General features: G+C 41.2%; 1 long non-coding RNA gene across 1 annotated transcript; it reads left to right on the top strand.

Annotated features, from left to right (window-relative positions):
- Window positions 1-1958: 1958 nt before the first annotated feature.
- Window positions 1959-24715, top strand: LOC118588244. Its single transcript, XR_004945586.1, has 5 exons — window positions 1959-2180; window positions 2340-2451; window positions 19967-20079; window positions 21656-21794; window positions 24291-24715. It is a non-coding gene; the product is annotated as an uncharacterized LOC118588244 (long non-coding RNA).
- The last annotated feature ends 1966 nt before the right edge of the window (window positions 24716-26681 follow it).

Raw genomic sequence — 26681 nt, 5'->3', positions numbered from 1 at the left:
CTAACTTGTACTCAAGAGTGTTTGGGCCACACCAATGGACTTGATGGGTTAAAGAAGAGAGTGAGAGGAAGAGGGAACAAGAGGGAGGGAGGGGGGTGGGAGGGAGAACATGAAGTTGGGTATATAAGGTAGGTGGTGGGGGTGGACCTGAAGAGTCAGGAAAGGGGGTGAATATGATCAAAATACATTACATGAAATTCTCAAAGAATTAATAAAAAAATTAAAAATTGTTGAATATTTGGGGCATTGTCACCTATCTTTGTCTGCTTTAGGCTTTTTTTCATGTTAGTGTTTATTTATAAAGCAAATAAAAAATATCTACATTGCCAGATGTCTGATGCTTTGTAAAGCAGATAAAGGGAGGGGCTATAGTTCGGTGTGGAAAGGACCCTCTTAGCACGCCCAAATCCCTGGATTTGATCTCTAGTACCATATAAACCCAGGATGAGGATACACTTGCCATCCCAGCACCCAGGTGGTGGAGAGAGAAGGATCAGAAATTCAAGAAACCCTGTCATAAAAAGATCTGTGCACACACACACACACACACACACACACACACACATACACACACGGCATGAATGTAGGAGCAAGCCACGTTGGGAAGAAGAAAGGAGTAGCGTGAATATGTTCACAATATATGTCAACATGTCTGAGCCTGTAAAAAAATTAGATTTAAAAAAGTTAATAAAGGAAATAAAATAGATATTTAATGAAACTGGCTGATCACCAGTGTTTGCAACTGGGGCTTAACAGGTGCCCGAGCTCAACAAAGCACCCTGAAGATGGAACCCAGAATTCTCATGTGTTTGGGTTTTGTCTTTAATTCCCACCCATCATGGTAAGGTTCAGGTTGATTTGACAACAACCAGCCAGGATAATGACTTGATTTACACTTTTTTTTTTTTTTTTTTTTTTTTTTTGGTGAGAGAGACAGGGCTTATTTTACAGCTAACACCTGCCGTGGCCTTCCTTCGAAGCAATTCTGATTCCCCTTATCTTTGACATCTCTCACCTTTCAACCCCCACAGCTCCTGTCCTGGCACCGTTCCCTATAAGCAAGTTGACTCTGTACGTTATGGAAGTGTCTCAACCTTGGCACTAGAATGCTAGATAGCACAGTTCCTGATAACAAATGCTACCTCTCTCTCCCTCTCCTTGGGAAAGAATGTCCTCATGAAAGTGAAATTGCACCCAAGCACGCTGAATTCCTAGACAAAATATATTGAGGAGTCTGGGATTGGCCAGGTGACAGCAACTCTTTTGTTCCCAGCCAAATATTTACAATGGGGCCAGATTGACATTAATTGTGACTGAACATTCCTGACCTTGGCGTAACCTTCTCAGAAGGTGAGCAGAAACGATTTAATCTTTGTGCTTTTATGGTGGTATCTTAATTTTTTCCTCCAAGCTTAGAATTAATTTCCCTAGTTTACAGGCTGTATGGGAATGTCCCAAGGTCCCCTCGGCCCCTCTGGATGAAATAATTAGCTGCACATGCTGTCCAATATTCTCCTATACACGAGTCCCTCATTAGTTTCAAATCTTGGTTTAATTTCCAGCAGAAATAGTTGAGGGTTTCCTGAGACTCAGCAACCAAACCCGAACAACCGCAGGGGGTCTCGTACCCAGACTGCCCCTTTCCTGGTTCTCTGTCCACCCCAGCCTCCTTCCTGAGAGGCAAATCTCCTTCAGGTACATTGTTGCTGTTTCTGCATTGGTGAACTGTCCAGATCGGAAGCAATCCCCTGAACACTTAGCACCCCTCTTCCTCTGTTCCCAGTTGCTCATTTTGATCTGAATCCCTTAGCTTTCTGGGATAGGTTTACTTAAGTCTATTCATGGTATGTGGAGGCCACTGTAGAGGGGGGGCATCAGTTACTCCCAAGAAGAAAAGCTCATGATTTATTAAACTATTTTTTTTTTTTATCATTTTTGGATCACAGGTAAAGAAATGAAGTGGTAAATAAAATGCATACAGGACAGCCTGCGGTGGTGGAGAGGGATGGCTCTCAGGAGCAATGAAGACTGGTGTAGAGTGATGGCCTTGGAAGCGGCTGATGGAATGCTTTCCTCCAGATCAAGTACAGAACCATCCTGCTGGAGGATGCCCAGATTCAGTGGACTTCAAAGTCGGTGGGGTCCTGACCCGAAATACTCAGAGCTGTGTATCTAGACAGGTGAGTTCAGAATTCTGTAACATTTGATTGCAGCTCTCTTTCTCTTTAGATCACAACTCACTTGATCCCCTAGCCAGTATTCCAGGAGGTGATGGTGGAATCATTTGATCTGATCATTGCTACTGAATCTTGTGTTCTTTATATCCCTTCTGCCCCCAGAGACTAACTCCAACAGGAGAAGCAAAACTGGCCTGCTTTGGGAGTAAAGTTTGATTAATGCCAGATCCTTAAACAAGAGAGAAAGGGAGAGAGAAGACTTGAGCAAACGGAGGTATTCAGACTTTTAACCCTCACGTTGAATTGTTTTTATTGGATGGAGTAACACTCTGATTATTCCCCTCTGCCTGGAACAGAACACGATCCCACATTTCTTTACAATTAAATTAAGGCTAAAGAATGGCAAAGACGTTATCGTTCATGTGATATGTCTGAGAGATACTGGTTTTGGTCTACTGGAATGGAGTGCAGAAGCCCTTGACTGGGTTGCTTTCTGAAATGCCAAGTTTTCTGGGCAAATCCCATTAAGGGGTTTCATGTAGCTTCTGTCTTTTTGTTTTCATTTGTTGGCTGCCACTGTTGGAGATGACTCAAGGGCTGTTCACGCCAAGCTTGCACTTAATTTAGACACTGGAAATACTAAAATGGGGATAGTTGTCTGGTCATTATTTCCCTTATCTGTTTATCCTGCAAGCAACGATCATATCTAAAATAATTTCATTATAGGAGCTTGGTCAGTTGTTAATTTTCCTCACTAATCTGGCTTATGGCAAAATTTGTTATGGATTGGAGTTATGTAGTTTGCTCGGCTTCCTCAACACATCCACATACATGGATATTTTTCACCAAGTTGGAAAAACACTTGAACACTTTTTTTTTTTTTGAGATGGATTCCTGTGTAGCCAGGCTGCCTTTGAACTAGCAATGTAACCAAAGATGGCCTTGAACTTTTATCCTCCTGGCTCCACCTTGCAAATGCTGGGATGACAGGTATTTGCAACCACATCTGACCTTTGTGCATTTTTTCTTCATTATTTTTCACAATTCCTATGCTGTATTCTCCTTTCAAGATACCATTTTGAATTCCTTGAAGTTTTTCCACACGTCATTAAGGTTCTGTTTTTCTTTTCTTTGTAAAAAAAATATTTATTTGTATTTTATATATGTTCATGTTCGCCTGCATGTGTGTAAGTATAGAACAAGTATGCAATGCTTGTGGAGGCCAGAAGAGGCTGTGTGAGTCCCTGCAAGTTACAGGTGGTTGTGAGCTAGCATATGGTTGCTGGGTACTGACCCCTGGCCTTCTGCTGCAAGAGCAGTGCCTGCTGCTAACTGCTCAGCCATCTGTCCAGTCCCCAGCCTGTTTTCTTAAAGCTCTTCTTTTGTGTCTTTAGTTCTTCAATTTGGATCTTATTCATCTTTGTTTAAAGTCTCTCTCTCTCTCCTCTTTCTTTCCCTCCTCTCCTCCTTCTTTCTCTTCCTAACACTTCCTATTCTCTTCTATTACATCACAACTCTCCAGTTTTCCAAGATCTTTTTTTTTTTTTTCAACTCTAGAAGTCCAGTTGTTTCTTGTGACTTTTGTTTGCCTGACAACATTCTGGTAACTGTTTATTAAACCCCCCATATTATTCCAAGGTCTTGACAAATGGAGACAGCAACTGTAAATCTCCTTTAAAGCTGATGCCCACAATTTCCTTCACATGGGAGATGCTGGGCTTGTTTATAGCGTCTGTTTCCTCCTGTGAGTGATGATGGGTCATATTTTCCTTCTGTGAATTCTTAATTTTTTTGCTTATCTAAGGCAGAGGCTTCTATGTAGCCTAGGCTGGCCATAAACTGTGATCCTCCTGCTTCACCCTCCTGGGTGTTAGGATTATAAGCATGTGCCATCATGCCTTGTACATGTTGATTGTTTTCTGATTACCTGGTTTATAGCATGATGAATGGTAAGGTGTCCAGAGTTGACTGTCTTTCCTTAAGGGATGCTCTATCCTGGGAGACAGAGCATGTCACTGGTTCTCCTTGAGACCATTGAACTTTTGTCTTAGGTTCAGTTGTGATGCTCTGGAATAATGTTTACTTTAGGTCACAGTTTTCCCAACTGTTCTTCAAGAGCACAGCTGTAAATACTTTAGGCCTCTAGATGTATTTTTCTCTGTTGAACTATTCAGTTCTTTCATTGTAACATGATAATAGAAATCTGTAAGCAAATAGGCATGCTTGTGCACCAGCAAAATATAATTGTTGTGGGATGTTCTGTATGTCAAATGCGTTGCTCTGATTGGCTAAAATAAATAAAGTGCTGATTGGCCAGTAGCCAGGCAGGAAGGATAGGGTAGGTGGGACAAGGAGGAGGAGAATTGTGGGAAGTGGAATGCTGGGAGAGAGACGCTGCCAGCCACCGCCATGACAAGAAACATGTAAAGACACCAGTAAGCCACAAGCCATGTGGCAAAGTATAGACTAACAGAAATGGGTTAATTTAAGATAGAAGAACTAGATAATAAGAAGCCTGCCATAGCCATACAGTTTGTAAACAATGTAAGTTTCTGTGTGTTTACTTGGTTGGCTCTGAGCGTCTATGGGCCTGGTGGGTGAGAGAGATTTGTCCTGACTGTGGGCCAGGCAGGAAAACTCCAAGTACATATAATTTATAAAATCAGATGATCAGGAAATGGGCCAAAGTAGGCTGATCCTAGGCACTGCATCATATTCCTAAGTAGTGGCTTCTTTGGTATTCACTTGCAGGCTTAGGATGTTAACAGTATCTTTCTCTTCTAGATGAGACAGAGACCCAATGTCTCCCAGTCTTGTGCATCCTTAAGTTTCCATTCTATTCTTTGACTTAATGGTTTTCTTTCCTGCACAATGTCTTAGGGAGTATGATCAGTATATTTACACCCAGTCCTTGGTTGCTGTCTTAGAGCAAGCCCCAACATACTCATTTCTTAGCGCTCTCCTCATTTGCCTAACTCATGGCTTCTATCCTTTTTCCACGTGCTGCCATGAAATCTCCATTTGCGTTTGTTCTTGTGAAGGTTATTGTTTGTCAATTTGACATGAGCTAGAAACACCTGGGAAGAGGGAACTTCAAGTGAGCAATGGCCTCCATCAGATTAGCTTGTGGACAATTCTTTTGGGGCATTTCCTTTATTAATGGTTGGTATGGGAGGGCCCAGCCCACTGTGGCACCACTGGGCAGCTGGTCCTGCGTATGTAAAAGCGGTGGGAAGCAGGCCAGTAAGCAGCATTCTTCTACTGTTTCATTTTTAGTTCCCCCCACCAGTTTCTTCTTGAGTCTCTTGCCTGACTTCTCTCAGTGATGGACTATGACATGGAACTGTGAGCCAAATAAACCTTTCCCTCCACAGGTTGCCTTTGGTCAGAAGTTTTTTTTGTAACAATAGAAAGTAAACCAGGACAGTGTCCCTAAGCTTTGATCTTTGTTTCCTGCATTGAGAAGGACCAGCACACACTTTGAGTTCTTTTCTGTGGCATGCCATTTTGGGAAGTGACCCAGGAGAATTTCCCAGGGAATACAGAGCTTACTTTGTGCATCTCCTTTAACTGCAACATTTGATGGGCTAGAGAGATAGCTCAGCAATTAAGAATGCATACTACTCTTGTCTAGGACTGGAGTTTTGTTTCCACTACCCATATTGGGTGACTCACAACTACCTGTAACTCCAGCTCCAGGAGATCCAATGCCTTCTCTGGTCTGTGTAGACAACTGTACTCATGTGCACATACCCCAACAGAGACACATATGTTAAAGGTAAAAATAAATCTGGTTTAAAAGATAAATCCTCAAACTAGCACTGCTAATAATGCCCACAAACAAGCCCCTTATATGTTCTGTCCAGATTTATCATCCTTTACAGAAGATAATAATGAATTCTAGGGAACAGGGCTCAAAGTAAATGTCTCCTCACTGTGCTTAAAAAAAATAGTAAGTGTCTATGTAGTCTAGGGAGGCTGAACACAGTCAACTCATTCCTTAAGTGGTTAAACTGGAGGCTCATGGTCTGCAGAGTGTGGGTGTGCCTCCTTTGACCACATTCTGCATTGGTTCTGCTCCTATGAGAATTATCATCTCTTCAACATTTGAATGATGCCTCCTAGTCAGAAGTCAATATGCCCACAAGAAATTCCAGAGGATTATAATTGATTAAACCTCACCACAACATACTATCTGTTCTATATTTATTTAGAATTTTTTCATACAATATATTTTAATCATATTCTTTCTCATCCCTCAACTCTTCCCATATTATCCCCACCTCCCTGTCTGCTCAACTTCATATTTCTCTCTCTAAAACAAACAAACAAACAAACAAAAACCACAAAAAACAAAAACAAAAACACACACAAAAAATCAAAAAACCAAAAGAACAAAAATAAAAACAAATAAGTACCTCCAAAGCCTAAAGGACAAAAAATATCAAAACAAAAAGTACACAAAAAACATGGAGTCCTTTTTGTGTTGGCCAACTGCTTCTGGGCATGGCGCATTGTTCCCTGGACTGTGGTTGATATTCTCAGTGATACTTCATTAGAGAATTTTTTTTCCCCTTTCTCAGGAAGTATTAGTTGCAGGCTGATGTTTCACTGCTACTGACTAGCATTCATGTTTGTAGCTGAGTGATATTGATAATGTCCTTGGGCAGCATGCAGAGTGCTATCTAGCACCATGAATGCTAGTTAGTAGCAGTGAAACATCTGTCTGGGTACCAGCTCACCTTTTCTTTGTTTGATAATATAATTAAGTAGTGTCTTCATCAATAGAGCCTTATAATCAGGTTTCAGAGGATAATCAAAAACCTTGGCAATAGTCTGTGATGTTTGGGGAGCTGTTTGAGACCCCTTTGACCAACAGCTCCACAAGAGTTATAGCATTCCTGGCACTGGGGACATTTTACTTGGTGGCATAAGATGTCTAGTTGGGTCATTCTCTCCCCTATTATATGATAACTACATTTAATGGAGTTGAAATTCCTTTTACGTATACATTCACTTTAGAAAGCTTCTATAATGGGTTGAGGATTTAGTTCAGTAGTAGAACACTTGCCTAGCAAGCACGAGGCCCTGGGTTTGATCCTCAGCTTAAAAAAAAAAAAAAAAAAGGAAAGAAAGAAAGAAAAGAAAGCTTCTATAATAGTGAGTTTTCATATGGCTTTTCAAGAAGCCACTAGTGTTATCTGTCCCTGCTCATTTTCCCTCCTTCACTTGAGGCATTCCCACACCCTCTCCATTTAATCCCCCAAAATTCTAGTTCCCCTTTATTTCTTCATAACACTGCATTGGATTTCTCCTTCCTCAGAAGATCCCTCCTGCCCACCAGTCCCTTACTAACTACCCAACCTCTGTAGTTATTCTAACTGAAACACATATATCTAAAGCTTAAAAACTAACATCTACATGTAAGGAAAGCAAGGCACATTTGTCCCTTTGGGTCTGAGTTACCTCATTCAGGATTATTGTTTTTAGCTCCATCCATTTATCTGCCAATTTTGTAATTTTTTAAAATGTGCATTTGTGTTTTGCCATGGGTGTCAGGTTGCCTGGAACTGGAATTACAGACAGTTGTGAGCTGCCATGTGGATGCTGGGAATTTAACCTGGGTCCTCTGGACGAGCAGCCAGTGCTCTAACCACTGAGCCCTCTCTTCCAATCCCACATTTTGTATCACTTTTACTAACACTTTTCTGAACATCTGCCTACTATTCCGTTGTGTAAATGTACCACATTTTCACTATATATTTATTGGTGGAAGAACACTTAGGTTGTTTTCAATTTCCAGCTATTATGAATAGAGCAGCAATGAACTTGGATGAGCAAGTGTCTCTGTAGTAAAAATGCAGAGTCCTTTGGGCACATGTATAAGAGTGGTATATCTAGATCTTGCATTATACCAATTCAGCTTTCTGAGGAACCTCCACACTGATATTCATAAAGGCTGTGGCAATTTGTGCTCTCCAGCAATGGATAGGTATTTCCCCTTGCCCTGCATCCATGCCAGCATATGTTGTCATTTTTTTCATATTAAATGTGATCATTATGACTGGCATAAGATGAGAAGTTTGAATCTTTAAATTGGGTTTTTTAATTGGGCTTTTTGTTTCCTTGTTCAGTTTTTTAAGTTCTTTACACTGTCATATATATAATTGGTAAAGATTTTTTTCTATTCTGTAGGCTGCCACTTTGCTTGAATGATGGTATCCTTTACTCTACAGAATATTTTATTAACATGAGATTCCATTTATTAACTGTTGGTCTTAAAACCTGTGTTTTGTGTATCCTATTCAGAAAGCCCCTTTCTGTGCCAGTGAGTTCAAGACTGTTCTTTATTTTGTCTTGTATCAGATTCAGTGTATCTGGTCTAATGTTGAGGCCTCATCCAATTAGAGTTGAGTCTTGTGCAGGGTGATAGATATTAATCCAAATGCAGTCATCCAGTTTGACTAGCCTGTGGAAGATTTATTTTTTTCTCTAGCATGTAATTTGTGCTTCTTTGGCAAGAATCAGGGGTCCATGGGTATGTGGGATTATGTTCAGGTCTTCAACTGTGTTCCACTGATCAGTGTGTCTGTTTTTATGTCAATGTCATACTACTTTTATTACTATAGCTTTGTAAAACTTTACTAAAACTTGAAATCTGAGATGGTAATACCTCCAGCAGTTTTTTTTTTTTTAATTATTCAGGATTGTTATAGGTATTCTCTCTCTCTGTGTTTCCATATAAAGTTTTTTTTTTAATTTCTGTGAAGATTTGTATTGCAATTTTGATGGGGATTATATTAAATATGTAGCTTCCTTTTGGTTGATGGGCCATTTTCACAATATTACTCTTACTGATCCAGGAGCATAGGAAATCTTTCCATCTTTTTGTATCTTCAGCGTGTTTCTGGCTATTTTTTGTCAGCTTGATACCAGCTAGAGTTACTTGGAAGGAGGGAACCTCACTTGAGGAAATACCTTCATAAGATCCAGCTGTAGGGTGTTTCCCCAGCCCATTGTGGGTGGTGCCATCCCTGGGCTGGTGGTCCTGCGTTCTCTAAGAAAGTAGGCCAAGGAAGCCATGACAAGCAAGCCAGTAAGCAGCACTCCTCCATGGCCTCTGCATCAGCTCCTGCCTCCAGGTTCCTGCCATATTTGAGTCCCTGTCTTGGCTTCCTTTAATGAGGACCTACATTGTGGAAGTGTAAGCCAAGTAAATTCTTTCTTCCCCAACTTGTATTTTTGGTCATGGTGTTTCATAGCAGCCATACTAACCCAAAGACAACTTAATACCAGGATCGTGGGGTACTACTGTGTTGGAACTGACCATGTTAATTTGGGGAGGTCTGTGGAAGGCCTTTGGAACTTTGGGCTACAAAATCCATTGAGTGCTGAGAGATCAGTGAGCTGTTCTTTAGGACCTTGGGAGATAAGAATGTTGAGAGCAGTGCAGAAGATGGAGGCTTGGCTTGTGAAGTTTCAGAGGGAAGCAAAGACTCAACCAAGCCTTTTGTGTGAAGAATCTGTGGTGTCTGGTCAGCTGGGGCTGAGGAATCAGCTGTGATTAAGAGGCCAGCATCACTGAGTTTAAATCTTCTGGGAAGTGTCTCCTGAGAGTAAGCACCCAGAAGCTGTGATCCAGAGGTGGTCAAGGCTGTACCTTCTGCTGGCAGCTGAACTTGGTAAAGTAAAACTCACCTACTCGGTACTGGTTTTGAAGGCATGAAGAGGCTATGGAGAGCAGCTGGGGCTTGGCACTGGGTAGCAGGGCTCGAGTCCCTGAAGAAAGACTAGGGAGGCTTTTGTTGAAATAGCAGAGTAATTGCTGCAAGGGACCCCAGCAGTTTTGGAGATGCCACTACCATGGGATGACCAACAAGAACAGCAGTAGCAGTGGACTGGAGCCAGCTGGATGGAGCCTTGAAGACAAGCTGTGTGAGCTGCAGAGGGCAGAGCTGGAGAAGTGACCCAAGCCCCTTGGAGGAGCCCAGGATGTTGTGAGTGAATTCCAGATAACTGGACATTGAATTTTTTACACTTTTTGGAGTTTGGTTTTGCTTTGTTCAGATTGTGAGAGTGCCCTTGCTCTTTCCTCTTGAAGTATTTCACTTATTTCTTATTTTACTGGAACTCACAATTGAGAGTGAATTTGAAAAGAGATTTTTGGTTTTAAATGCGTCTTTGGATTTGTAAAGATACTGAATTTTAAAGTGTTTGAATTTGTGAAGAATGTGGGACTTTTCAAGTCTGTGAAATGTTTTATATTGTGATGTTGATGTTAATGTGTGATCTTGGGAATTAACAAGCAAGTAAAGGCTATGGCTTAACTGATATATTTGTCTGTCAAATTGATAAAGAGTCAATTATTCTGCCTAGTTTTCTGTCAACTTGACACAAACTTGAGTCATCTGAAAGGAGGGACTCCATTGGGAATATGGTTCCGTAAGATCCAGCTGCAGGCCATTTCCTTAATTTGTGAGCGATGGGAAGGACCCAGTCCATTGTGGGTGGTGCTATCTCTGTGCTGATGGTCCTAGGTTGTGTAAGAAAACAGACTGAGTAAGCCAGGATGATCCAACCATAAGCAGCACCCTCCATGGTCTGTGCATAAGGTCAGGCCTCCAGGTTCATGACATGTTTGAATTTGTGTCCTGTCTTCCTTCAATGATGGACTACACTGTGGAAGTGTAAGCCAAAAAAACTCTTTCCTCCTCAACTTGCTTTTTGGCCATGGTATTTCATAGCAGCAATAGAAACCTAATTAAGACAACTATTTCAAATGTTTTATTATCATACAGGTCTTTCACTTGTCCCGTTAGAGTTATCCCAAGATATGTTTTAGAGACTGTTGTAAATGGTACTATTTGTTTTATTTCTTTATTGCTACACTTGTCATTTGTATATAGGAAAGGTACTGATTTTTGTGTGTTAATTAGGTGTTATGCTACTTTGCTGAAAGTGTTTACCAGATGTAGGAGTTTCCTAGTTGAATGTTTAGTTTTTTTTTTTTTTTTCTTTAAATGTATGACACCTTATCATCTACAAGTAAAACTATTTTAACTTATTCATTTTTTATTTGATCTCCTTCAGTTGTGTTATTGCTCTAACTAAGACCGAGTACTATTTTTAATAAGTATTGTGAAAGCGGACATCCTTGTCTTAGTCCTGACTTTAGGGGAAATGCCCAGAGTTTCTAATGTTGGCTGTTGGCTTGCTGTAAATTGCCTTTATTATGTTGAGATATGTGTCTTGTATTCATAGTTTCTCCAGGACTATTAGCATGGAAGGGTGTTGGATTTTGTCAAAGGCTTTTTCTGCATCTAATGAGATGATCATGTGGTTTTTGTCCTTTAGTCTGTTTACATGGTGGATTATGTTTACTTATTTTATATGTTGAAGCACCATGCAATTCTGGGTTAAAAACAACTTGATAATGGTAGATAACCTCCTTGATCTGTTTGAGAATTCAGTTAGCAAATATTTTATTGAGAAAATTTACATATATGTTCATAAGGGATAGTGGTCTATAATTTCCCTTTTCTTTTTTTGTTGCTTTTGTGTGATTTTGGTATCAGAGTAATAGAGGTTTTGTGAAAAGAATTTGTAAATATTCCTTCAGTTTTTATTTTGTTAAATAATTTGAGAAGCATTGGAATTCTGTGCTAAATCCACTTGGCCATGGGATTTGGGGGATAGGGTGGGAGATTTTAATTATTGCTTCTGCTTCTATTTCACTAGGGGTTATAGGTCTGTTTGAATTGCTTATTTGGTTTTGATTTAACTTCAGTAGGTTGCATATAACAATAAATTCATCATTTCTGTTAGGTTTTCCAATTTGGTGGGCTGTATTTTTTAAATTTGTCTTTATGATTTTTAAAGCATGTCTTTATGATTCTCTGAATTCCCCCAGTGTCTGTTGCGATGTCTTCTTTTTCATCTCTAATTTTAATAATTTAGATTTTCTCTCTGTCTTTTGGATATTTGGCTAAAGGATTGTCAACTATGTTGATTTTCTCAAAGAACCAACTGTTCATTTCATTGAATATTTGTAATTTTTTTGTTCTATTACATTGATTTTAGCCCTGAGTTTGATCATTTCTTCCCATTTATTCATTTGAGGTATTATTGAAATTTGTTTCTCTACAGCTTCCAACTGTATTGTCATTATTAATATTGGATATCTCCATTTTTTTAAATAGGCACTTGGGAGATTGGATAAGGCATATTTATGTTTATCTGGAGAAGTTAGCAAGGCCTTGAGCTCAGCTTTAACCAGCTAGTAGGTAGTAATTTGTCACTTAGCAGGTCATGCATGTGTGAAGGATACTTTAGGAAGAAAGAAAAATCACCTGTTCAGAGCCAGCCAGGCAGTAGTAGCTCCTGTGCTATGTGCTTGGGGTTAATAGGCAAGAGGAGGCAGGAGAAGAAGAGGGATTCGCAGGTTGGAGCTGACTTAGGAAAGACTTCACAGGACACAGTAGAGAATTTTCTTGAGATCCTTAGACCAGGAGAAGCTACTGAAGTGTTGTAGAGGACTGTGAGATGATCACACTTAGGCTTTGCCAAGATCTAAGTGGCCAACTAGAAAGGCTTAATGGGCAGGGGTGGAATTTAAAATCAACAGGAGGAGGAGGGTGGTGTAACAAAGAGAGATCCTTCCACTAGAGCAAGGAATCTGAGCCAAGAACAGTTAGAATTCAGAAATATTTTGGAAGATAATGTTTATGGCTAAATCAATGATAGGTTTAAGTTGGAACGAGGTATGTGGGGTGGACTTGAGCAGTGACATTTTTGGAGGAATATAAAATATGCTAAGAACAGTTCTATGGAAAATGGTGATGGGCAGATTTATTCCTTATTCATTTATTTAATAAGTGTTTAGTGGATGCCTATTGTATGCCAAATATTGTCACAGGTAAAGTTGATGCTCTCACAGGGGTAATATAACCCTTTTTAAGTAATAATAATTTTAAATATAGATAATAAGTAACTGAAAATCAAAGTGAGACAAAGGAATTCTTTAGTCTAGGAGAAACTTGGAGGCTCTTACATATGAGCTAAGACATGCAAGGTTAACAGAACTTTTATGTGCAAAGATTACAGAAGCATCTAGAAGGACTCAACAGCAAAAACAAAGACTGTGTGATCAGAATGAACTAAGATTGTTAAAATAAGGCCTGGAGAGATTGCTCAGTGGTCAAAAGCACTTAATGCTCTTGTAAAGGACTAGTGTTCAGTCCTATCACTCACATGGTAGTTCACAACTGTTTGTACCTCTAGCTCCAGGGGATCCAACACATTCTTCTGGCCTCCCTGGGCACCTGCACACACACACATACACACACACACACACACACACACACACACACACACACACACACAGACAGAGAGGTGGAGACAGACAGAGAGGCAGAGACAGACAGAGAGGCAGAAATAGAGAGGCAGAGACAGAGCAGGGACAGAGACACACAGAGAGATAGAGACAGAGAGACACACAGACATACAGACATAGACATGCACACAGACTAAATAAAAATAAAAATCTTACACAAAAGATTATTAAACTAATCTCATGACTGGGACTAATGAGTATGCCAGGGTAGGAGGAAATAAGGTAGATTTTGTAGGGTGTAGAGAGAGTTAGGAGAGGGGAAATAATATGATTAAAATAAAATCTGTAAAAGTTTTTTTAAAGAAAAGTTTAAAAAGTAGGATGGCATAAGTGTTTGGAAGTAATCAGAATTGCAGACTATTCCTTACTGTATGTCACAGGCTCCATTTCCCCTATCCACAATGAGCACAGCCCTCATTATGGCTTTAGAGATAATTGAGTTTGAGAGGGTTTCAGGCACCTGAGTGGAGATGTTTGCCAGATGGTCATCATAATTCTACAGGGTACAAGGACTGGAAAAAAAAAAGTAGTTTTGGAAGTTACCATCCAATGGGATCCAGTTGACAGTTGATAATTTGAGGGTGTGGAAGCATTTTCCTAGTGTAAGTATGTAGAAGCAGAGAGTCTCAAATTAGCTGTCTCCCATGTACATTGTGAAGACAGGTTTGTCTCAGGGCTACAGGCAATAATACTAGATGGTATAGCATCCCTGGTAACAGTACACACAGCCAGCTTCCCTCGCAAGCCTGGCTTGCTCTACGCTTTTAGAAGGCACAGGGCATGGGCACTGAGTTTGGTGAAACACAAATACCAGAGAACAGGGTTTTAAATAGACTCTTGGAACATATTTGATAGAAATATTAAAATTTAAAATAGAAAATACTAACATATTTCAGACTCACCAGGCTGTTGGTGATAACCACAGGTAGAAGGTGAACACTTCACATATTGTAAATTTCATTTTTCTGCATTATTTCACTAAAATAATCAATTTCCCCCTCTTTTCTTTTCTTGTCAAATGAAGCATCTTATGGGTGAGAACAAAGCTGGTTTATATGTGCTAGCTAGCTCTGAGTCTCCCACTAGGTATTGGCTTCAGCAGAGAATTTTCCTTTATTTTTATTACAATTACAGAGAGTTTAAAGTTTAATTACAAGTGTCTCCTGTGTCTTAAGACTATCCAAGTTGATTAACTATCCAAGCATTAACTTACATAAATGCTTGCTTTGTTTTTACTTATGTTCATGTGCCAATGCCTGTGTGTGTCTATGTGCTCATGTGTTTGAGTAACCACAGAATGCAGAAGAAGGTGTTAGATTCCTTGGACCTGGAGTTACAGGCAATTGTGACTCTCTTGATAAAGGGCGCTGGGAGTTGAACTCTGATCCTCTGTAAGAGCAGCAAACTCTTTTAATCACTAGCCATTTTTCCAGCATTCTCTCTCTCTTCTCTTTTTCTTTCTTCTGTTGTGAGGTAATCTTTTTGGACACTGTGAAGATATGTCACTCTGATTGGTTTAATAAATAGCTGAATGTCCCATAGCTAGGCAGGATTTCCCAGCACAGAGGACACTGGGAAGAAGAAGGGAGATGTCAGGAGATATGGAGGAAACAGCATGGGCAGTACAGAGTAAAGGAAATAGAGCCACGTAAAATAACATAGATTAAAAGATATGGATTAGTTTAAGTTATAAGAGTTAGTTAGAAACAAGTCTAATTATCAGCTGAGTTTTCATAACTAATAATAAGGCTCCGTGGCCACCATTGGGGAGCCAAAGGTCCCAATGCAAAAGTTCAACAACAAATTTCTTCATTATATTTTGAGACAGGCTCTCACTATGTAGCTAAGGCTGGCCTGGAGTTCATAGGTATCTACTTGCCCCTGCCTTCCAAGTGCTGGTATGAAAGGCATGCACCACTATACCTAACCCTCACTCATTCATTGTTTATGTCCTTCTTTTTCTAGTATTACTGACCTTTTGTATCCTGATTTCATCATCCTTCCCTGTGTATATGCACATGTACATATCACAAAAATTTCCCCAGTTGTGGGATTTAGATTTTGATATTATAAAAACAGTTGCAGATTACTAAAAAATTAGTGGCTCTGTTCAGCTCTATCCTCATGTCTTTCTACAGAGGCAGTAGAAGTTTCCTCTGAGCTAAATAGCATAGCCACATTGTAGCTCTACTCACTTAGAAAGATACAGAAAAGTGTTTCTCCATCAGTCCTCTGCAACTCATTCCAACTAAAGAACATTTGTCTCATCTATTCAAACCACATAACATAACAAATTGAGGCATTTTTTTTTTTTTTCTGTATTAAAACTTGCCTACAAGTTGTTGTTAGTGGTGACATTTTGGATTTCATGCACTTCCCTAAACATTGACGATCAAGTAGAAAGTGAGTAAGACAACATGCCAGCAATATTCTCTATCAAGGAAGGCAGATGATAACAGCAATGCTTCCAAGTCTGCTGTGGATGAGATGGATAGATTTTCCCTGTCTTCAAAAGAAAAGACGAGAGAAGCCATGTAAGTGTATTACCTTTGGAGGTGGCAGAGTCTGGTAGTAGGCAGAACACCTTACTGTGCCTTGATTGACATGCCCTGCATCTTTCTCTAGGAAGTGCTTCTTAGACTTGGTGGGTTGGCCAGTCTGAGGGAAGTCCTGAGCTTCCCACTGAGACCTTTGTTGACTCTGGCATTTAGGCAAATTCCAGTGGCATTTCAAGTCCCCATGTCTGGGAACAGGATTCCTGCAGGGACTCTCTCTGCCTTTGGCTATGGCACACCCTTTGGCAGATACTCTCAGCAGTTGTCAATCTTAGTCTAAATGTGGAAATAGATGATTTATCATCCCTTGATAATTGGTGGTGGTGGTAGCAAGGGAGACTTTAATAGACATCTCCCTGCACATATAAGGATATAGAGTGTTCCATGAGTGAGGAAGCTAGCCTTTGGCTTGCTTTACTTTGGGGGAATATAAGACAGATAGAAACAGGTGACATAATGAAGTGTTGTTGGGAGTATATCCAAGAATATCTGAACATTTTTAAATGTGAAAAGTTCTTGACATATGTTACTTTAATGTAAGATTTTAAAAATTAATTCTTTGAAAATTTCATGGATGTATTTTGATCATATCAACCCCCTCCCGAATCCTTTCAGATGTACTCCCCACTTCCCTACCCATCTGCCATTGTGGCCTCAATTCTTTTAAACCTGTTAAGTGCAATTTGTGTTACCCATGTGTTCTTGGACTCATGGCCATCCGCTGGAGCACGGTAGGATTACGAAGGGCCACACCCGCCAAGAAGACTGGCTCTCCCTGTCTCAGAAGCTATCAATTGCCAATAGCTCTTCAGCTAAGGGTGGGACTTCATGCCCATACGTTCACCTCTCCTTGTTGGGGTTTTGTCTGGTTTGATGGGATTTTAATGAGAAACAAATAATCTCAGTGAGACAGACTCTTTTCCCTGTGCATAAGTATTCCTCGGATATTATTTCTTGGATAAGTAACATCATATCTGGTAGAGTTCAATGCAGTTAATAGTTGTCTGCATAAAAATGCCTTATCTGTGAATTACACAGCAGGGGCCTGGGCTATAAAACTGAATTAAAAAAGTTTCTAGGAAGGAATAGCATTCAACCCGTTGTTGGACCAGATGATAGAGCCATCCTTTGAGAGTGTCAATTTCCATCAACTGAGGTTGGCTATTTTTAAGTGAGTTTGGTGAATTATAGGAATCCATGTTAGGCATTAACTGTAAATAAACAATACTGATTCAGGATTCTTACCATCTGTGAGGCATATTCTCTGAGGTTCAATGTGGAATGCTACATGGATAATTGCAAGTTGGTGGACAATATTCAGACCATCTGAATGTCTTCAAATCTAGGATCATCAGACTTTCTAATTGGAAAGTACATTATAGACCATCTATTACTATTGTATTGAGTTTAGCTTTGTACGTGAACACATAAATGTACATGTAGCTTTGTGGCACGGGTGTGCATGCATGTATTTATAGAATTAGAAGTCATCTTCATGGGTCATGCTTCAGGACACTGCTTTTCTTGGATTTTTGAGTTAGAGTTCCTCACTGGGCCTGTAACTTACCAGTTCAGCTATAGACCTGGCCAGTTAGTATCAGGGTCTTCTGTCCTCCTTCCCTAGTGCTGGGATTCTAAGCATGTGCTAGTGCGCCCCCACTTTTCTATGTGTATTGTGTGATTGAATTCACGTCCTCATGCTTCCATGGAAAGCACATTGCTGACAGCATCATCTTCCCAGTCCTAGTATAGCTTCTTGAAGGCACCATAGATGAGACAAAAATTAAGGATTATGAGGAGAGACCACAGCACATACTATTCATGCCATTCTGTCTCTTCTTCATGATGTGTTTAGACTTTCTTGTGGGGCTGATTGAACATAGGAACTGAAATAGAAATCAAGTGTAACTCTGCTTCTGTAGATGTCTCAGAATGGATGTAGCACTCATCCACCTTCTTTCACTGAAGGAAGACAAGCAACTCCAAGAGAGGAAATGAACAGCAACAGTACATAGGTAGCCAATGAGTTGACTTCTTCTTTTACTTCTCAGGTCCCTCAGTCTAATGTCTCCCTGAAACTGGGCTTCAGATGGAGTTGAAAGGTCATACCTGGAAGTTTCATGGTCTTGTCTGATGAGTTTTGCTAACTTGATTCAGACTGCCTGAGTCACTGTCTTCTCTAAATGCTCTTCTGGAGATGGGAGTGTCTGAACATAGGCTGATAAAAGTTCAAGTAGGATGGAGGGTAGTAGAGATGACAAGCCTTCACACTGACATCCAATATCAGTGTTTACAGAATCAGGATGGCAGGTAATTATCACTTGTACCTTTTGTGTGGAAAATTCCAAACGATGTTGCTCCCTTTGAAGTAAGGTTGTAAGCAGCTACTATGGGTCCATCTTTCTACTTTGCTTTTCTACATTGCTTTCTACTCTGTCACTTTGAACTATCTGTCAGCACAGCTTTACTTGATCTGTCTGTCTGTCTGTCTACCATCCATCTATGTACTATATATCAATTATCCAATTATCTGTCTATCATCTAGCTCTCTGGCTTTACTCTCAGATCCCTGAGTAGACTGTCTTCTTTAATCCTTAATGCTGCTTGGATATTGGTTCAGGAGAAGGTGTTGATAACTCAACACAGCTGTATATTGAGTTTCTGGTGTTTTTTCTGGGGAGTACTAGATTGGCATTTGGGATAAGCTAGTCTTGCTTGTGATTTTTATCTCCAGGAAGAGAGGCTTGGGTTGAGTTTTACTATGCCTCTCCAGAGACATGGATGCCTCCATTATGTGGCTATCCTGAGACCACCTGAGTAGTGCCTTCAGGAAACTGGCTGTCCTGTTGTAATGTTAGGAGGCACCCATTAGCCTGGCACAAGGACTCCCTATAGCCACTGTGCAGAGCTATTTTGCAGCTCTCTATAGAGGTGTTAGGCCTACTCAAGAAACTTACCTGGGCCAAGGGAATGCTTGAAGCTTTCAGAGGAGTTACTAAAAGAAATGTGGTTTGATTAAAGGCAGATTTATCTTGAGAGGGCAGGGGTCATCACTAAATCTGTTCCTAGGAGCCCTCCTACTGTACACTTCTCTTAATGTTCTTGATGAGAGTGTAGGCCCGATGAGGCTTGGCCAGCAATCACCACATGGGTGGAGCGATACTTACCTAACCACACCTCTGGAATGCTGAAACACCCCAAAGAGAATGTGTGTGTAGAGAGGCCCTTGGGGGATACCACACCCTAAGTCTGCTTCCCTCCCTGCTGTGAGAAACAAAGGGAGAGCTTCTAGACATGACCCTTACTTTCCCAATGCATAGCTGCCATCACCAGACCTGCCACAGAGGGAGAAGGTGTCAGGTGGAAAAAGCTGTTCTGAGGATTGGGGCCATGCTCTCCTCAGGTGTTTATCTGAAAATAAAAGCTACCAGTTTACGGAGTGAGCATTCATGGCGCCTAGAACGCATTGGAATCCAAGACATGGGCAAGTAAAATGTTGGCTATTTTGAGTTGAGACCCATAAATTGCCCTGTAAATAAATAAATAAATAAATTTATATATTATTTATATATTAATATTGTTATGTATTATATATATTATAAATACATATGTAATACATATATTTCCTAAAGTATCTCTCTCCTCCCCTCCCTTCCTCTTCTCTTTCCTTCTCTCCCATTTCTTCTCTTCTCCTATCTCACCTCCCTCTTCTCTCTTCCTTTTCATTCCCCTCTTTTGCCCTGTCCTCTTCTCTTTTCTTTCTTCCTCCTCTCCCCTCCCTCTCTCTCCTCCCCCCTCTCCCTCCACCTCCAACCCTCTCTCCTCTTGTCTTGTCTTCTCAGACATAAGTTGAGATCATCTGTCATGCCGGCTGCCCTCTGCATCATATTATCTGGAGAAGAAAATCAGCCCGTGGGATGATCTACAAGGTGCACATTACATGGGAGTCCCATTGGTAAGTGTTTTACAGGCAATGTACCTCTAAAATTTTCCTTTATAAGGTTAGTGTTGCAAATGAGGAAACGAATACCCAGAGTTAGGGAGCTTGTCCTGACCATTTGGCTAAGAGATTATATTTACAGGAATAATCTCAGGGGCTGGAGGGATGGCCGAGCAGCTAAGAAATCTCCATTCTCTTCCAGAGGACTCCAGTTTGGTTCCCAGCATGTACATCAGGTGGAGACTGTAACTCCAGCTCTAGGAGTTTTAACATTCTCTTCTAGTCCCTGGGTACTCCCCTGGTATACACACATGCACACACAGAGATCTTAAAAAAAATAAATGAATAATCGGAGTCATGCCATAATAAATCAAAGCCCACCAAAAACTCCCTGAGTCTAGATTCTAGGTGTGTATCCATTTTTTTTTTTAATACTCCACAGAACATGATTCCCTAGTTGTGAGGTTGAAAAAGAGAGTACTGGAGAGTCTCTCATTTGCAATTTTAGTCTGGACATGACATATGTCACTTCAGCTCCTCACCAAATAGCAAGCTGGTAAGCTATTTGTCTCCTTCCCTGCACCTTATTAAGAAATGAAGCCCAGAAGCTGACTAATAGAAGGCGCTAACTCAGAGGTAGGCACTGGGCTCTTACCTCTGTGATACTGCTCTCCAGAAGAAAGGTTGAGGCTGAGGTAGAGCTTCAAAGAGCCTTGTTTAGCTGCACATTCCACTCCCTTCTGTCCATCTGAACACTATCATACCTACTCTTAAGTTTCAAAGACACATAGTCTTAGGACCCTTCTCAGAGGTTCTTCTGGGCTTGACCTAACTCCTGTGTACTCTAGCCCAATACTCAATGCCCCGTGGCCCATGCTTAACCTTTGGGATGCATATATGATCAGCACCCACACAGCTGGGAATCACTGAGTCACGGGGCTGAGTTGCTGCTTGCATGTTTTGCGCCTGGAAATGAGATTTATAGGGCAGAGTGTCTTTGCTTCCCACACTTCTGGCAGGTTTCCTGTGCATTCCTGCTGCAGAGCCATATGGAGCTTATCTCTCATATCTCAAAGAAAAGCCTTTAACAACGGTCACTATCCACAGATGACAGAGTACAGTAGATTTAGGCCTGAAAGCCACCACAGTGAATGCCTTGGCAGGCTACTCCCTCATAGTTCTGGACAAGTGAATTAAGGAATGTGCTCATTCATCTGTTTCATTTCCTTTTTACCTCTCAACTTACCCTCCAGGTAAGATGTGTAAGTGAGGAATGGGAAGAGCCAAGGAGAACTCAAATACAGAAGCTGTTTGTAATGCTGCTTTGCAGGTCTAACTCCTTTAAAAACCCGAAGAAGGGGAAGGAGGAGGGACGGTGGGAGGGAGACAGAAAGAGAGAGAGAGAGAGAGCATCCATGGAAGAACTAATATGAAGAAATTGTAGTTGTATCCTGAAAAACAGAAGTACATGTCTGAAAATGATTTCCTTGAGGAATCAGTGCAATTTAAATCAAAATTACAAAGCCCCTTCATTCCTCCTTTCTTTTTGTTGACTCTCTTCTCTCTTCTTGGCTTTTCTTCTGTTTCACAGGATACCGGTTGTTCTTGTGTCCTGAGATTGAAGAGAAATAAGAACCCTGCAAAGAAACAGCATGTGCTATGAGAAAGCATCAATAGGAGAGGGAGAGAACAGAATTGCAGCTGAAGGCAGCGGAACTGACGGAAGTGGGGTAATGACTCAGTCATGCTTTTACAACATGAGGACCTGAGTATGATTCCCAGTATGCTTTGCAAACATGAGGATCTGAGTTTGATTCCCAGAATGCATGTGGAAATCTCAGTTGCAACAGTGTACACTTGTAACCTCAGAAATGGAGAAGCTGGGATAGGTAGATCTTTGGGGCTTATTGGCCAGCTAGCCTGGCCTACTTGGAGAGTGCCAGGTCAAGTGAGAGACAATCTGAAAGGAAAATAAAATGGTTGGTGGTGCCTGATAAATGACACCCAAGGTTGTCTAGTGGTATGTACACAGATCGCACTCATAAAAACACCCATAGCCATACACATGCATGTACCTTCACACATACAAATAATTGCACACACACACACACACACACACACACACACATACACACACACACACAATACAGGGGTATGGTATAGGTGGCACAGAGCAAACAAAAGAAACTCTCAGAATACAAAGAGAATGAAGAGAGATACTGTAGATACTGCATGATCTTAAAAGTTCTTATTAATAAAATCAAACCTGAGGCCAGTTATTGGGGTGACTGCTGGAAGATCAGAGAAGCAGATCAAGCCACAGCTACCTTACCTTGCTTGTTTCCTCAGACTGCATGCTTCTGTGTCCTCATCCCAATGGCTCGCAGCTGAACCATGCTGCTCCAAAGCTTAAAAGCTTAACCACCCAAATGCTTAACCAGTCAAATGCTGAACCAACCAAATGCTTCTATTTTCTGGTCCTCACGCCTTATATATCTTTCTACTTTCTGCTGTTACTCCCTGGGATTAAAGGCTGGATTTCTGGGATTAAAGGCATGTGTCACCATGCCTGGCTGTTTCTAAAGTGGCCTTGAACTCAGAGATCCAGCTAGCTCTGCCTCCCAAGTGCTGGGATTAAAGGCATGCACCACCACCGCCCAGCTTCTGCTATTGCTTGCTCTGACCCATTTTCTAGCCACCATCTTTAGTTCTGTATCTAGTGGCTGTTCTGTTCTCTGACCCCAGATAAATTTATTAGGGTGCACAATATTGTGGGGAACACAATACCACCACAGAGATACAAAAGAAAAATGTTAGAGAGGAGATAATAAAGACATAAGAGAAATGCAGACATCCTTAGTGTGAGAAAAGAAATCCCTTTTAAGAATGCTGGCATACAACCACACATGAAAATCACAGCAATTGCACATATGAAGACACAGGAACCGTGACAGCATGCACGAGCTCCAGCCACACACCTACCCTTGCTGAGGAGCTTGTGGCATTTGCTAGTTGCTGGGAGCGGGAGTCGGTTTTCTTTAAGGATGTGACTGCTGGTAGGCTGAGCACAGGCCAGAGCAGCCTCCACATAACACAAACTGGTCTCCCCAGGGAAGAAAAACAGAAAACTGGAAGTCGGGTAGGTGAGGAGGGGAGGGTAGAGACGACAGGTATGGGAGGAGTGGGATAGGATCAAGATACGTTGTATGGAATTCTCAAAGAATTAATAACAATACTCCTTAAAAAGGAAACCACGGCAAAAATCTGTCCTTGTGGCACCAGTTGCTAACACATTTTGAAATCCTCAATTCAGACAGAAAACCTAGATTTGAAAACCATCATGGCACACACTAATAGTTCCCTCTCCCCTGGAGGGGGGAAAAACGCAAAAAAACAACAACAACAACAAAAAGCAATAAACATGACACTAGACTCACCCATATATTCTCCTGTGTGAAAATCAGTTAGAAAGAGGATTCTTGTCCTGTCTGTATTCTAGTTTGATTTGAATGATTTCAGTAAAACCCTAATACTATAAGCTAAAGGGGCAACTTAAGAAGCAAATCTAACCCTTACTGGGAAAAAGAGAGGACACAAAGTAGCCAGGGAACATTTTAGAAGATGGTGATGATAGCAGTTAATCAAAACAGCATGAGGATGGGGGAAGACTTGATAGGCAGAGAAACATCCAGTGCAGATGCCCACTCTCCTCTGATTTCAAGTGCCACCGTTAATCACAAACTGGCTATCCTACATATCCTGGAGTCTATTTTTAGGATAAGTGGTTGACTATTTGAAATAAAGTTGGCATCTTTCCTGAAATCCCACACCACAGTATAGAGAGCAAAGAGACCAAACAAGCAGCCGGACACACAAAAAAGAGAAGGAAGTAAAAGAGTCCAGGGCTGGGGGAGTCCTCTTGAGTTTGGACTGGTATGCCCATGTGTAATGAGTTGGAGAAGTTACAGTTCTACAGTTCTTCTTCTACTTATACATGGAAGTCATTAGTTGGAGAAGGTTCCCAAAGGAGAGAGAAGCAGGCAGAAGAAGGCCTATGCGATAAACGTTACTCTGCTGGAGAGAAGGAAGGAGTTTACCTCACATTGTAGCAGGGAAGTGAGCAATGGTGGTGAGAAAAGAAAATTGAAGGCACTACTTTTGTGGAGGGGAGGAAAAAGAACCGTGACCGTGGGACTCAGCACACCTTTATTTCTTCCCAATTCTAGACTCTAACAATAATGGGGAATAGGAGTTCCAGAGAACATGTGACCCATGCGTCTGTCAGCCTGGCCCAGGCTCACTCTGAGTTCCTGACTTCCTCTCTGAAGACTCTCTCCCACATGTGCTTCTGTCATTGTGACACTACCTGCCAGGAGACCTTCAGAAGACTCAAGCCCATGCCTTGGAACCTATAAGAAAACCTCTTTTCTTGATAAATTCCCCAACCTCCAGTACTTCATTATATTAACAAAAAACTAACTCATTCACACTAATTTTTAAGAAGTGAAATAATAAAGAGAATTCTGTTATGTCCTTATGTAGGAATATTACTAGTCATTAATTACCATTAATACTATTATTACCAGTTAATTACCATTTATGAGCTTCAAGAACATTTAAAATATAGAAAAAAACACCTGTAGTGCTAATAAATCTGGGCATAAAATTGCATATGCAAAAATGGTACCAGTGATGAATAGAAAAGTAAATTAATGTATAGATGAATAAATATATTAAAATATTGAGGGTAATTTTGAACTTTCAGGAATAAGATTTCATTACTCTTTTTTCATATTCAACCAAAAAGTTACCTCATTTACTGATATCAATTAGGGCAGGCAGGAAGTCAGCCACTATTATATTGAGTCATTTGATGGGGAACAAGTTACTTGGGTCCATTGGAGGAAATTGCCTCCTAGCTAATTTCACACCAGTCTCCCATGTTTGAGGTCATGTATATGAGTGAAAAGATGGTTGGGAGTGGAGGGCCCAGGTTTCTCTTAGTTCTCACATTCTGGGTTTCTCAGTGGTAACTTTTGTCCCTTTGTCTAAACCAGGGTCTTAACTACGCCTCCAGGGTGCTCCCAGCTACATCCACCTGCTGCTTCCTTGTACCTTCAGCACAGTGCTCCCACACACACGTTGGACAAAGTGCATCCTCCGCTCTAGTGCACCAGTCTCCCCATCTTGCACTAGGGCATCTGCTTAGATCTGAGCCCTTCCTAGCAGACTGTCAGTCTAACCAGGTAGGAATGAAGAAGCTGTTGTTGAGGAAACTGCCCTAAACACTGTCTCCATAAATGACTGTGGTGTATGGTGATAAACATTGTCTATACTATGGACTTGTCTGGGCTCAATGGCTCAATTCACATCACTGAGGTCTGTCCATATAACCCTACAAATTGAAATGACTTTCTAAGCATGGCCTCCAGAGTGTGGGTGGTCTGGCCCTGGATTTACTTTTCTGGCTATTGAAATACACCAGGCCTATGTGCATTTTTGTGCTTTCTCTTCTAATCTTCACACAGTGCCCACTACTCTTCAATCAGTATCTACCCCATCATAGCTTTGAAATTAATTGCCTGTCTCCTACTGTTCAAATGCATGCCATGTCTCCCTGCTGCCCTTCCTCCCAAGACCCAGCCCAGTGTGGCACTTAGTAAATATTCATTCACAGGTCATTATTTTTAGCCACTATACCTCATCGAGGATTTCCACCAAGACAGCCCAACAGCCAGTTCTGGGAAATAACCCACTTACTGATACACAGATAAAATGGCTTTGCAGGGACTCCTCTAGTTCTTTCCTATTGTCTCCACTGGCCATGAGCTGGCACAGAAGGTGAAAAGCTCTTGTTGCCAAGCCTGATGGTCTGAGTACAATCCTTCCACTAAGTGGGACTCCTGTGAGTTGCCCTCTGTCTTCCAAATGTGTGTACTACTGCATACATGAGCACACATGCATGTTCATACATACACAGATACACATATAAGTACAAGTAAATAAATAAATTATATATATTAATATTAACACTTATTTATAGAGGTACCACCATGATATTGGAATTAGGGAACTGGGTTAAAACCATACAGGTCATTTGATCTTGCCCAAGCCATTTCGCAGAGGAGGGAATAAGGCCCAGAGTATGCTCTAAAGAAAAGTGAATAGAACCATTCCCAGAGCTAAGCCTGTGGCAACATGGAAGGACCCTCACAGGGTCTGAAGTCTATAGCCCATCTTCTCTGTCCACTCATTCCTTCCTCCCTCTGTTGGTGCTGGGAATCCTCAGAGAATGCATCACTACAAAAGGCCTTTAGTTCCTGTACTGGGTCATGAGCCCCAGTACCCATCTCTACCCAGTGTAGCAAGGTGTAAGGAACTAGAAGGGAAGGCCTGCCAGGGTCCTGCCAGAGTTTTGGGTTTCTGCCTCCCAGGCCAGCAAACATTTTATCAGATGGGAATGACATGGAGTCATCTGACCTGGCTCATGTTTGAGACACAAGAGCACAGGGGTGAATGTTTCTGGAACATACTTGGCTAATGAAGCCATCATGACGTCCTTTGGACCTGTGGGTGGACAGAGAAGGAGCATGATGTAGGAAGTAGGTGAGTGAGTC

Source organism: Onychomys torridus, chromosome 8 (genome assembly GCF_903995425.1).
Source record: "Onychomys torridus chromosome 8, mOncTor1.1, whole genome shotgun sequence".
Taxonomy (NCBI): domain Eukaryota; kingdom Metazoa; phylum Chordata; class Mammalia; order Rodentia; family Cricetidae; genus Onychomys; species Onychomys torridus.
Note: the sequence above shows the minus strand (reverse complement) of the source record. Positions and strands in the feature narration are given on the sequence as shown.